General features: G+C 33.1%; 1 long non-coding RNA gene across 1 annotated transcript in view; it reads left to right on the top strand.

The window, feature by feature from the left end:
* Positions 1 to 11355, top strand: part of LOC144225864 (uncharacterized) — a 122910-nt gene extending 111555 nt beyond the window's left edge. Inside the window, exons 4-5 of the long non-coding RNA XR_013333443.1 lie at positions 3949 to 4047; positions 11218 to 11355. This is a non-coding gene — a long non-coding RNA (uncharacterized LOC144225864). The remainder of the gene's footprint in view (positions 1 to 3948; positions 4048 to 11217) is intronic.
* Positions 11356 to 12254: the final 899 nt, after the last annotated feature.

The raw sequence follows: 12254 nt of genomic DNA, 5'->3' as shown, positions 1-12254 counted from the left end.
CTGTACGCCCTCTGCTACCTGTTGGAAAGAATCCTTCCTTGCCTCTTCTAGCTTCTGAGGGTGGATCAGTCTTTGGTGTTCCTTAGCTTGCAGACACATCATTTCAGTCTCTGCCTACATTCTCTCTTGGCATTATGCCTGTATGTTTTTTTCACGTGCTGCCTTCTCCCTGTAGATAGCATGTACAAGGACTCTGTTTCCAAATAAAGTTATATTCTGAGGTACTGGGAATTACTATGTCAACATATGTTTCTGAGGGACGTAATTCAGGCTATTATGCCATTTTGTATAGCATGTATAGAGACTAAAAAGACTCTGCTTATAATTGGCTTTGATGGGTGGAGTTCTTTGCATATGAGACAGGTAAAGATGGTTACATTGGGGTTAATACACAGAATCTGATGTCAGAAACTCTAGAAATCACCTATAGTTACACAAAACTAATAAGAAAAATTATCTGAGACCATTTTTGTCACTATCATCTCTAATAGACACAAATATTTTGAAAGTTTCCTTTTTTCTTCTGTGTATTGACGATATAGCTTTCTTGTTATTTGAAAACAAAACATTTTATTTCTGAAAACATTCACTTAAAAACTGATTTCTTAAAATGGCACATGTCAACTATCTGACCTCTTGTTCAACTCTGTCTGATATTAGATAACCATATTCAATTCCTTTAACATAAAGTTATGTGACAATATTTGCACCTTATATATAGATAATGAGTCTATTTTTATTTTACTGTCAGCGTAGTCATATCATTTTCTTTTATAACATTTAAGCTGAGAGGAATAATCAAAAAACATATTGGAATGAAAGAATAAAATTGATTACTAAGTCATAAAAGAACAGTATGCATGGTTAGTAGGGTAATATTTCCTAAATGAGTTTTCTTAAGTTCAATGACCTAATAATCAGCTCTTAAAATTATTGTAAAGATATAAAACTTCAGTTTTCTAATTTAGGTCTCAAATATAAGCCACATTTAAAAAAAAATCTCACTTTTATTTGATACATAATTCTATTATGATTACATTAAATCACCCTTGTGGACATTATGTCTAAATCTTTTAATACCTTTCGTCAGGCTTCAGAGACCTCAGTGGAAAATTTGTATGTTCAATAATTATATTGGGAAGACACACACACACAGTATTTTTCTTAGGCCAAATTACTTTGATACTGGAGTGGCAGCATCGTCATAGAATAAAAAAATCCCTGAAGGCAAAAGATAGTGAATATCACTTTGCTACCCAGTTTAGTAGCTGATACATAAACTATCTTTCCAAATTTATATGTACTGACAACACACAGTGTTCAAAATATTATTCTGAAGGGGCAAATAAAGTATCAGAATGTGTAGCTCAGCATTTGAATAAATATTGATGATTCTCTGATGACCCTATTTGCTTACTGATTTTTCCCCTTGAACTTCAAATTCATACTCTTCTTCTACACTTTATTTTTTACTATTGTTCTCTATATTAAAATAATGGAAAAGTAAAGGGAAGGGAGTTTATGATCAGTAATCCAGAAAGTAGATGTAGATGGGACCTTAGTCCTGTGACTGACAAAGAAACTAAATTAGAATTAACAAAAGGAAATAAGACAACCCTATGATAGATTATCTCATAGCTTATATTAATTTTGAATAACATAAAATCCACACTGAAGATGTAGAGAGACTCTATCACAACTTAAAACATTTGTGAAAATTAAATTAAATTAAAAAAATAAAATATATGGCTCATCTACTGGAGCATAGATATTCATACTGTCTATTAATAGTAGGCAGCCATGGCCTACTGGGGAGCTGCCAAGCTTATGACCATATTGAACACCAAATTCACTTTAAGACTTGACATTTACATGTGGTATACCCACATCCAGATTCTGACTTGTTAGCAAAATAAGGGCATGGTAATTTATAAGTCTTTTTAAAGTAAGACAAAATACGTCATAAGGAATTCCTATCTAAGTTGAGAAAAACGGGAAGGGAAGGAATGTTTCTTTTTGACACCATCATAGATTTAGAAGTTAGTTCTAACAAAAGGTGTGCTTTAAGCATTTTATAGTTAAAGTTGGCAAATAAGAAAACAACTTTAATGAATTATCTTACTGTCCTTTTCACAGACCAATCAATAACAACTCTTTCCCTCTAGAGATAATTAAAGTTGATCTAATTAGATTGTCTTCACTTACAAACATGCCATGTAAATAAAGTTAATTTATTATCACAACTAGCTCACCTCTTGGCATTATTATAGTGTAATAATGGAGTTATTGTTGCAAATCTTACAACAAACTATACATAGATGCCTAATATTTTTGCTTGAGGCAGGATCCCTTCTTTATTAGGTTATAATGAACAAATATAGCTCATTCTCTGTCACACCATGTAAATGTGGGCCAGCACATCCAACTACATATCCTTAAAACATTCAAGTTTAAATGTTGAAGACAGCTCATATTTTTTATACCAGGAAACTGTGTGTGTGAGTGTATTAATGCACGTATTATTTAACATCCTATACAATGTTTTATATTTATATAATGAAATAATCATTATTGATATAATCTTTTATAATCAAAAGGAAAGAAATATACTTAAGATGGAAATATTTTATATTGTTACTTAAAGCTTTCAATAATTCAGTAAAAGCTTCTTGAGATTTTATTATGAATAGCAATATGCCAGTTAATAGTTTTTGGTAGTGAATCATAATTATGATTCCACAATATGTAAGATATTTATTTCATAGCTTAATTGACATGTATGCAGATTGAAACCAACAGATTAAAGAAATTCTTTGAGGGGCGCCTGAGTGGCTCAGTTGGTTAAGCATCCGACTTCGGCTCAGGTCATGATCTCACAGTTTGTGGGTTCGAGCCCCATGTCGGGCCCTGTGCTGCCAGCTCAGAGCCTGGAGCCTGTTTCAGATTCTGTGTCTCCCTCTCTCTCTGACCCTCCCCTGTTCGTGCTGTCTCTCTCTGTCTCAGAAATAAATAAAAACATTTTAAAAAAATAAAGAAATTCTTTGATGTTTTTACATGAAAGAGAGCAAAGAGTCTCCCTAATCAGCCATTATTGTACTGTAATCATAATATATACCATGTACACATATAACCTATGATATTAGTTATTTTTAAAATTTCCTTCAAATTGATTTGCATATAACATTTTAAAAATTATTTCAATTTACCTACATGTTTAATTATTTTCTTTATTCAACATTTCTATTTGTAGCTAAGAAATGCCTTCTGGAATAATTTTCTTTTTCTTGAAATGGTTTTAAAGTATACTTAATAAGAGAATTTTAATAGAATAGTCTCTTAAGAATTTTACTTTTATTTTACCTTCATTTGGAAACTATAGTCAACTATAGTTGTTATGTAATTGTGCGTAATGAAGAATTTGTCCCATTTCTAACTTTTTTGTTGATTTTGAGAAGTCTTATTCATCCTATTTTTCATTCCTTTGTAAGAAATCAGTACTTGATTTTTGAACATCTTTTTTAGAAGATGTTTTTAACTATTTTTTAAAACATTTTTATGTTTTTATTTCTGAGAGAGAGAGAGAGAGACAACATGAGCAGGTGAGAATCAGAGAGAGAAGGAGATACAGAATCTGAAACAGGCTCCACCCAGGCTCTGAGCTAGTTGTCAGTACAGATCCTGACACGGGGCTTATACCCACAAACTGTGAGATCATGACCTGAGCCAAAGTTGGGTGCTTAACCGACTGAGCCACCCAGACACCCCAACAATTCTCTGTTTTTAAGGTATTCTATTAATATTTATTGTTTGTGTGACAGCAGTTATTGTGTTTTGTTTATCTGTTTGGGATCTATCTTTCTCAATGTAAGGATAGTTATGTTTAATTATTTATGAGAAAGTCATATTCTTAATCTCATTGATTATTTTTTCCCATTTCTTTCTCTTTAGTCCTTCTGGACCTAGTGAGTTCTGAAATCTCTCCATCCTGAGGCCAAACCTTTTCTCGTTTTACCAAAAAACTTTTTGAGCCACAATGATTCTTCCTGGGTAATTTCTTCATACTATTTTCTCTTCAACTGTATTTCATGAAATATTTTACTTAACTTGTCATTTAAGGTGTGAATATTAATTCTTTATTTCCAGAAGTATATGGCTTTCCTTCAAGTTTGTTCAATCATGTTTTGTCATTTCTTGTTCCTTAGTAAGGCTTATTTCATATTTTATATATAAAATGTTAATGTTTGCATTTTTAATATTTTATTTTACAGGTTTTTTCCTTGATGGTCCTCTTTCCATTTCTCATATTTCTGTTTTCTAATTTTGTCTTCATTATTATTATTTTCTCTTTCTCAGATATTATAAAACTGTTACAATACAGGTAAAAGATGTTATAAAACAATTTGAAGTGTTTGGTAGTGAGAGTTTTTCTGTGGATAACTGGGCATCCTACTCCTGAAAAGGATGCCTCACATTTTATACTAAAATGAAGTTAGCCTTGCTCTAGGCAATAATATCTTTGAATTCACCAGTTGGCTAGTCTAGTCAGTATGTTTTTTTCTTAAGTACACTTAAGAAAAATACATGCATTTACAAAGACGTGTACCTGTGTGTCATAAAACCCTTTTAATAGCTGAGATATATGTAACACGTTTGTTGAAATGTTGGAATAATACGGAGGTCAAGTCTGAGTTCTATTTTCATCACTAAGTATCTGTTTGAACTTTGGGAAAGTACTAAAAACATTTTGTATTTACAGTTTATTCATATAAAACCAAGAAAAGGGTATTTACTTAAAAATATTCATGTGATTTTCAAATGGGTTATTTATAGTAAATTCTTACCACAACTACTAAAACATAGTGAATAATTATGGTTCTTTAATTTATCCAAAACATTTTTGTTTACTTCTGTCCATGTTTAGGTATTCTTTTAGATGTGGTGAATACACAGGTTCTCAATACAGACATATTCCATATCCTCATGAGAAGACAGGCTTTAAACTAATAAATATATATATTGGGAGTATCACATGCTATATTCTGAAGAAAAATAGAAAAACAATGCTGCATAGCAGAGACAGTGACTAGGGAAGGAACACCACCTTACATAAAGTAGTTATGAGAACCCTTTCTAATAGAAAGAGTCCAGATCATCCAATCTTGTATAGATGATGTAATGGAATTTTTATTTCATTCTATTTTGTCTTGGAGAAACTACAGGAAAATATTGAACACAAGGGTGACAGAATCCAATTTAAGTTTTATACAGATCAATCTGGCTGTTCAGAGAAAACAAAATGTGGAAGAACTACAATAGTGATAGCTCCTCAGGCACTTAGAAGTCTGTTTTAGTAATGAAGATGAGAAATTATAGTGACTTGGATTAAGAGAGGTTGTGGAGGTAATGAGAAGTATTTCGATATCTTCAAAGATGTTAGAATTAATAGACCTTGCCAATAGATTGGATATAGGATATTAAGGAAAGATGTCAAAGGTGAGTCATGGTTTTTTGCATGAGCACTAAGTGAATTATGTGGCATTTGTTAAGATTGATTGTAGAAGTCATAGATATGAGTCATGGGAGAAATGGCCATACATGTCACCTCAATTTGCCTAGGAAAGTCTTGTATCCCAGCCACTTTAATGGCATTCCTAGATGTTAATATTTTTAAGAACATGTGTTTATAGTGCTTTCATTCAAATAAGCTCAGTTGGTTTGATAGACCTTCATTTTGTACTTGCTACTTCTGCCATTGTCTTGTCTAATAGTGTCTTATTGTCTTGTCTGAATGAACCTGCATTTTTCTTACAGTTATATCAATTTTCGCCTCACATATTTTGAAGCTCTATGACCTGGACATACATTGTGATTGTTCATTTTCTTGATTAATTGTGACCTTTAAGAAATTGTCTTATTTATCCCTGGTAATATTCTTTGTTCTGAACTATACTCTGATACTAATATAACCACTCCTGCTTTCCTTTGATAAGTCCTCACATGGAATAACTTTTCTATTATTTACTTTTAACCTATTTATATTATTATAATTAAAGTGGGCTTCTTGTAGGCAGTTTATAGTTGAGTGTAATTTTTAAAAATCCAATTTTAGAATCTTTGTTTTTGAATTGATGTGCTTGTACCATTTGCATTTATCATAGTTGTTGATATGGTAGTATGTAGGCATATAATTTTATTATTTATTTGTCTTTTTACATTTTTTACCCTCTGCTCCCTGTTTACACATTTTATATTTTTATTATATTTTACTATATGACTTTATTTACTGGCTTTTGAGCTATATTTTGTTGTTATTTTAGTTTGCTAGTATTCATTTCAAGGATAAAGTACACATAGTTCAGTTGATTCAGAACTAATATTCTAAAATCACAAGTAAATGAATACATTTACAAAGACCTGTAGGACAATATCAAAAGGTCTGATACTCTTGTCATTGAAGTTCCATAAAGTCAGGATAAGGTGACTGGAATATCACAAGTATCTGAATAATAAGTTCTGTACAACTTGCAAATTGGGTAAAAATAATAAAGTGAATGATTCAAGAAGCTCCGCAGATCCCACAGAAGATAAACTCCAGAAAACAAACAAACAAAAAATAATATAAAAGCCTACTCAGACATAATATAATCAAATTGTAGAAAATAAAATACAAAGCAAAAAATCTTGAAACAATAAAAGAAAAATGTCATAGTGTATGTAAAGATGTGATGACTCAAATGGCAGTAGATTTTCAACAGAAACCATGGCAGCATAGAATAGTAGAACAGTGTCCATTAGTGTTAGAATGTCAGTGTATTCATTCTTTTGTTTGTTTCACTCTGTTCTTCATATATGTATTAGTTTCTTAGGGCTTCTGTAACACAGCACCACACACTGTCTGGCTTAAAACAACAGAAACACATTTTCTTATGGTTTTGGAGGCTAGAAGTCAAAAGTCAAGATGTCAGCAGGGTTATGCTTCCTCAAGACTCTGGGTAGCATCCTTCTTTGCTTCTTCATAGCCTCTGGTGGTGGCAATCAATCATTGGCATCCTTGATTTGCAGCTACATTACTCCCATTTCTACCTCTGTCATCAGATAGTATTCTTCCTGTGCATCTGTCTCATATTCCTCTCAGGACACCAGTCATATTGGATTAAGGACTTACTGTACTCTGTATGACTCAACTCAAATAAGAGCATCTGCAGTGATTCCACTTCCAAATAAAGTCACATTCTAAGGTTCTAGGAAGGACATGAATTTTGGAGGGGATGCTAGCTAACCCGGGACAAAATTGTATAGTTTCTACTGATATATGGAAAATTCCACTGGTCCACTGACTTTTGTACTTCCATTATGATATCAAGCCTTTTACAGTGATTTTTTAAAATTTCATATATTGTAATTTTCAGTTAAAAATGTCAATTCTTGGGGGCACCTGGGTGGCTCAGTCTGTTAAACACCCAACTCTTGATTTCATGAGTTTGAGCCCCACATTGGCCTCTGTGCTGATGGTGCGAGCCTGCTTAGAATTCTCTTTCTGTCTTGCTCTGCCCCTCCCCTGCTTGTGCATTCTCTGTCTCTCTCTCTCTCAAAATAAATAAACAAACTTAAAAAATTCACTTCTTCCTTTTCTCTCATTTTCTAATTTACCTTCNCCAGAGAGAGAGGGAGTCACAGACTGAAACAGGCTCCAGGCTCTGAGCTGGCAGTCAGCACAGAGCCCGACGCGGGGCTCGAACCCACGAACCGCGAGATCATGACCTAATCGAAAGTCGGACGCTTAACCGACTAAGCCACCCAGGCGCCCCAACACACTACATTCCTTTTAACATTATTTGGTTTTATGTTATAGATGATAATTGTGATAGATGAATTAAATTTTTTTAAAATAATTCTAACTTCTCAGTCATCTCAGATGATCCACCATAACTGCTACAAGATAAATGCTAAAGGTTGGTTTTTAAGTTAAAGAGAAATGAGATATGACGCACATTCAGCAAAATTCAATTGGTTTACTATGCCCAAAGGGATGTATGTCTGTGAGTGGTAATTTGAGGACACTAGCAAGCTATAGATTACCAACGTTTGAAGGAACATATATGTTCAATAAAGCATGTTTACTTTGTTTTTAAAAGCTGTAGTGAAGTAAAATTTCATGTTTTATGCAGATAAATGACTGGATTAGACCCTCCATCTTCCACAACTACTACAATTACTTGCAGTGTGGTAGTTCTATAAAGAAGCAAGGAAATTAATTATTTAAATCCATTCAGGAAATGATGTGAGTTAAAACAAAGTAATAGCAATGTAAATGGAGAGAGGGGAAAATACTTTTGGGGATTAAGAGTTGATTAGATGTATAGGGGTGAAAAAGATAAAGGAGATTGGATGTTCCCTAAATTTGTTTCTTGGAAAAATTCATGGATCTTGATGAAACTCACTCAGGTGAGAGCTATAGTAAGAGGAACAGAATAGCCTAAACAGATTAATAGTTATGCTTTCAACATACAGAATTTAAGCAGCTGTGAAATATCCTAGGAGCTATTTACAGTAGGCAGGTGGATATACACATTTTAATCCCATGAGATATGCCTGTACTAGATATAATTTGCTAATTTTCATAGCTCTCTGAACCTTAGAATATCAGTCTCATGAGAGGCCAAGACTGTCTGCTTTGTTTACTACTGTGTTCCAGCACCTAGTGTATCTTCCCCAATTAGGCATTTGATAAACATTTGTTGAATCATTGAACCAGTTTGTATTTGATATTTAGTTTCTAGATGTTGATGAGATCACATGAGTAGATCATATAGCATGAAACCAGAGGACTGAGAACACAGCCATCAGGAAAGTGTACATGTATATAATATCAATTCCATTACATACAATTGAATTTTGAGGAGAAATAGCCACTGAGATAAATGGGAACCCAAGAAATGAACTATGAAGAAATAATGACAGAACAAGTTTCATAAAGTTTGTCAGAATTAAGTCAATGACTACTGAGATCACCTAAGGAAACAAAGAAAAAGGTCTTCTGATCCTGTGTCACTACAAAGATCGGGGATGATCATATATAGAATAGCTATTGGAATGATTAGACAGCAGTTAGATCAGGTATGTTGAGGACTGAAGGGGAAAGGAGCAAGTGAAAAATGTTAACTTACTTGCAATGAAAGGAAGGCAAAATATTAGTTACAGCAAAAGCAAGGTTCAAAATTTGCTATTGTATGTATACTAAATGGAATGAAGGAATAATATGGGAAAATTGGAGGACACAATAAAAAGTAGGCATCAAAGAAGTGCAAATTTACAAAATTTAAGTTCAAACGCTATTACTCTGTGGATTTAATAGTGCATTTCTGAACACACACACATTGTTGAATGGGCAGTTATACATAGGAGGATTAGACAAAGTTTTAATTAAGAGATTTTTTTGGTCAGTGTCTTGCAGTGAATGCTAATGAAGTATATTGCGTACATTGAGACTGATTTTCATTTGTGCATCAACCCTGTTAATAAGAGTATCTAATTAAGACATTCATTAAGAGTCTATAATGTTAACTTAATGGGAAAAAATTCAATAGAACTCCATTAGGTTCTCCTTGTTACCTTAAAATTATGCAAGTTTAACAAATGTCTTAATTAGTAAAAGAAAGGAATATTAAACAATTTAATTTAGAATTATTTAATGTAGAGAATAGCATTGTCTAGTGTTGATGCTTTATTTTATTGATATATAAAATAGATATATTTTTAAATATCTAATAACTTATTTCACTGTAGGTCAGTAATACATGTTTCTGTGGAGGATGTAGAACTGTGATATACAAAATAAATTCTAGAGAGACCCATCGTAAAGCCTTCGTAAAGCCATCATAAAGAACAAGTAGTTCTTGTGTAGCTGTAATTTTCATTATTTTGTTTCCTTCAGAACTGGAAGTTCAAGTTGATAATAGATATTTGCTCAGTTTTGAAAGACTGTTGACATCATGCTATATTAGAACAAAGAAGAAAGAACAAAGTAAAAATTTTGTTGAGATAAAAGACTTTGCGTTTTCATGTAGTGGGTACAATCATGATGCTTTCAGTTCCTGTTGCAGCTGTGGCTGCATTTTTTCCCTCTATATTTAATCCAGTGTTTTTTCTGTTTCCTCTTACGGGTATTTGGATTCATAAAATTTTATGATTAATCATAACATTAGTAACAGTATTCACTTGCAAATAGACCTTAATAAAATAATTGAAACAGTTGTAGAACTAAAAATCAAAGATTTTGGAGACAGTTTACTTCAAGGAATATGATATTTTAATGAGTAGTGAAGGTCATAATACTCCTCAGTAACTACTGAATGCTAACATTTAATCAAAACTAATGATTTTAGGAGCCTGCCTCTTACTTTTGGATTCTGATGATATCAGGTCTTAGAGAAAATACTACAGGAACTAATCTTTTCCAAACCCAGTAGTTCCTATAATCTGATACCATTCTGGATATCAAAGAATAATGTCCTATTAGTCTGGGAATCTTGACTGGCTTACTATAAAGTTTGCACAAAGATTTACATTAAGTAAGTTTCCCTAGAAGTAGAGCCTGAGATGGGGAATCTTGATCAAGTGTTGTACTGGGGGAGTAATTCTCAGTAGAAGAAGATGAAGGAAGGCAAGTAGAAGAAGGAAAAAGAAGCAAAGTAAGAATGCTGTTTTAGCTGGAAACTAGCTGCAGTTCAATTACATAGGACAATGTTGAAGCACAGGTTGCACCATGGAGTTAGTACCACCTTGACACAAGAGGAGTACTTTTTATACCCTTCTATCAGTCATTTGGGCCAGTGCTGCCTCAGAACTGGAAAAAGAAGCTAAAAGTCTTCAACCATGTAGCACTCATTTATCTAAGGGCAATTTGCTGGATAGGGGAGTAACTTGAATTTATATGCTAACGCTCACTGCAGCTGGTAAAGCATTTCTGGGGGTTCATTCTTTGAATAGCAAGTCTCATTTACATATTTAAATATCCCCTTAGTTCTTGACTTTACTTAGACTTTTTGAATTATTGTAACTTATATTGAGTGTTTCAAAGTGTTGATAGTTGATTTTCTAACCATTCCACATGCATTTTATTTTTCCTCTTAATGAAATTAGAAATGTGATATCTTAGATTTGATATTTTGTTTTTTTAATATTTATTTATTTATTTACTTATTTATTTATTTATAGAGTACAAGCAGGAGAGAAGCAGAAAGAGAGTGAGAGAATCCCAAGAAGGCTCCATGATGTCAGTGCAGACAGAGACTTGATGTCATGAATTCATGACCTGACCGTAAACTAAGAATCTGATGCTTAACTGACTGAGCCACCCACACTCATAATTTCTGAGTGAAGAGACTAGAAATAATAAAACTGTCTAACACAATGTGATACCGATTTCATTTTGTTAAGATTTTACTAAAACACATGCCAAAGATGACAAATGTGGCAGAAGAGCTAAAACAAACACAGAAACAATGTATTGTAACACATTTTTCTCTAAGTTAATGAAATAATTTATGTAAAATAGCTGATTATAGTCCAGAATATTTTCTTTCATTTTTTACACAAATATGTGGTGGTGGTTTTATTTCATCACACCTTCTGGAAAACCTTTCTACAGAAGGGTTTGTGGGACAAACTACAGACTTTGCTGTAGTAATTTGTGCTGAGGGTATAAGTGATATTAATTACCTTTATTTTGGAGAGGATACTTGGCCTTTAAATGCAGCACTAATTTCTGTCATTCACCTCAGAGATGTAGAATTGTTGATTTACTATCTTGGTGAACAGCTGTGTGTGTGAGAGAATAGTTTCAGCAAGTATAAGGCAACATACAAAGTAATCCAGAATGAGCAAATTTATTTAAATGTGCCAATTGAAGCAGACAAACCAATAACTATAAAGTCAAACACAGAAACCAGTAATAGCTTAAAGTTAAAGGTAATGAGAGATTCATCAAAATGGTGAAACTACAGTATTCAAAAAATAATAAAAATTGGTCAGATAGGCATAGCTGCTTTTTAATCAATCAGTCAATTAATTAATTTTTGTGAAAGAAAGAGAGAGAGTGTGAGCATGGAAGGGGCAGGAGAGGAGAGAGAATCTTAAGCAGACTCCATGCCCAGTGTATTGTGGGGCTCAATCCCACAGCCGTGAGATCATGACCTGAGCCTAAATCAGGAGTCCGATACTCAACCGACTGAGCCATCCTGGTGCTCCGAGAT

This window comes from Crocuta crocuta, unplaced genomic scaffold, assembly GCF_008692635.1.
Source record: "Crocuta crocuta isolate KB4526 unplaced genomic scaffold, BGI_CrCroc_1.0 scaffold131, whole genome shotgun sequence".
In the NCBI taxonomy this organism is placed as follows: domain Eukaryota; kingdom Metazoa; phylum Chordata; class Mammalia; order Carnivora; family Hyaenidae; genus Crocuta; species Crocuta crocuta.
This window is presented reverse-complemented; position numbering and strand designations above follow the sequence as displayed.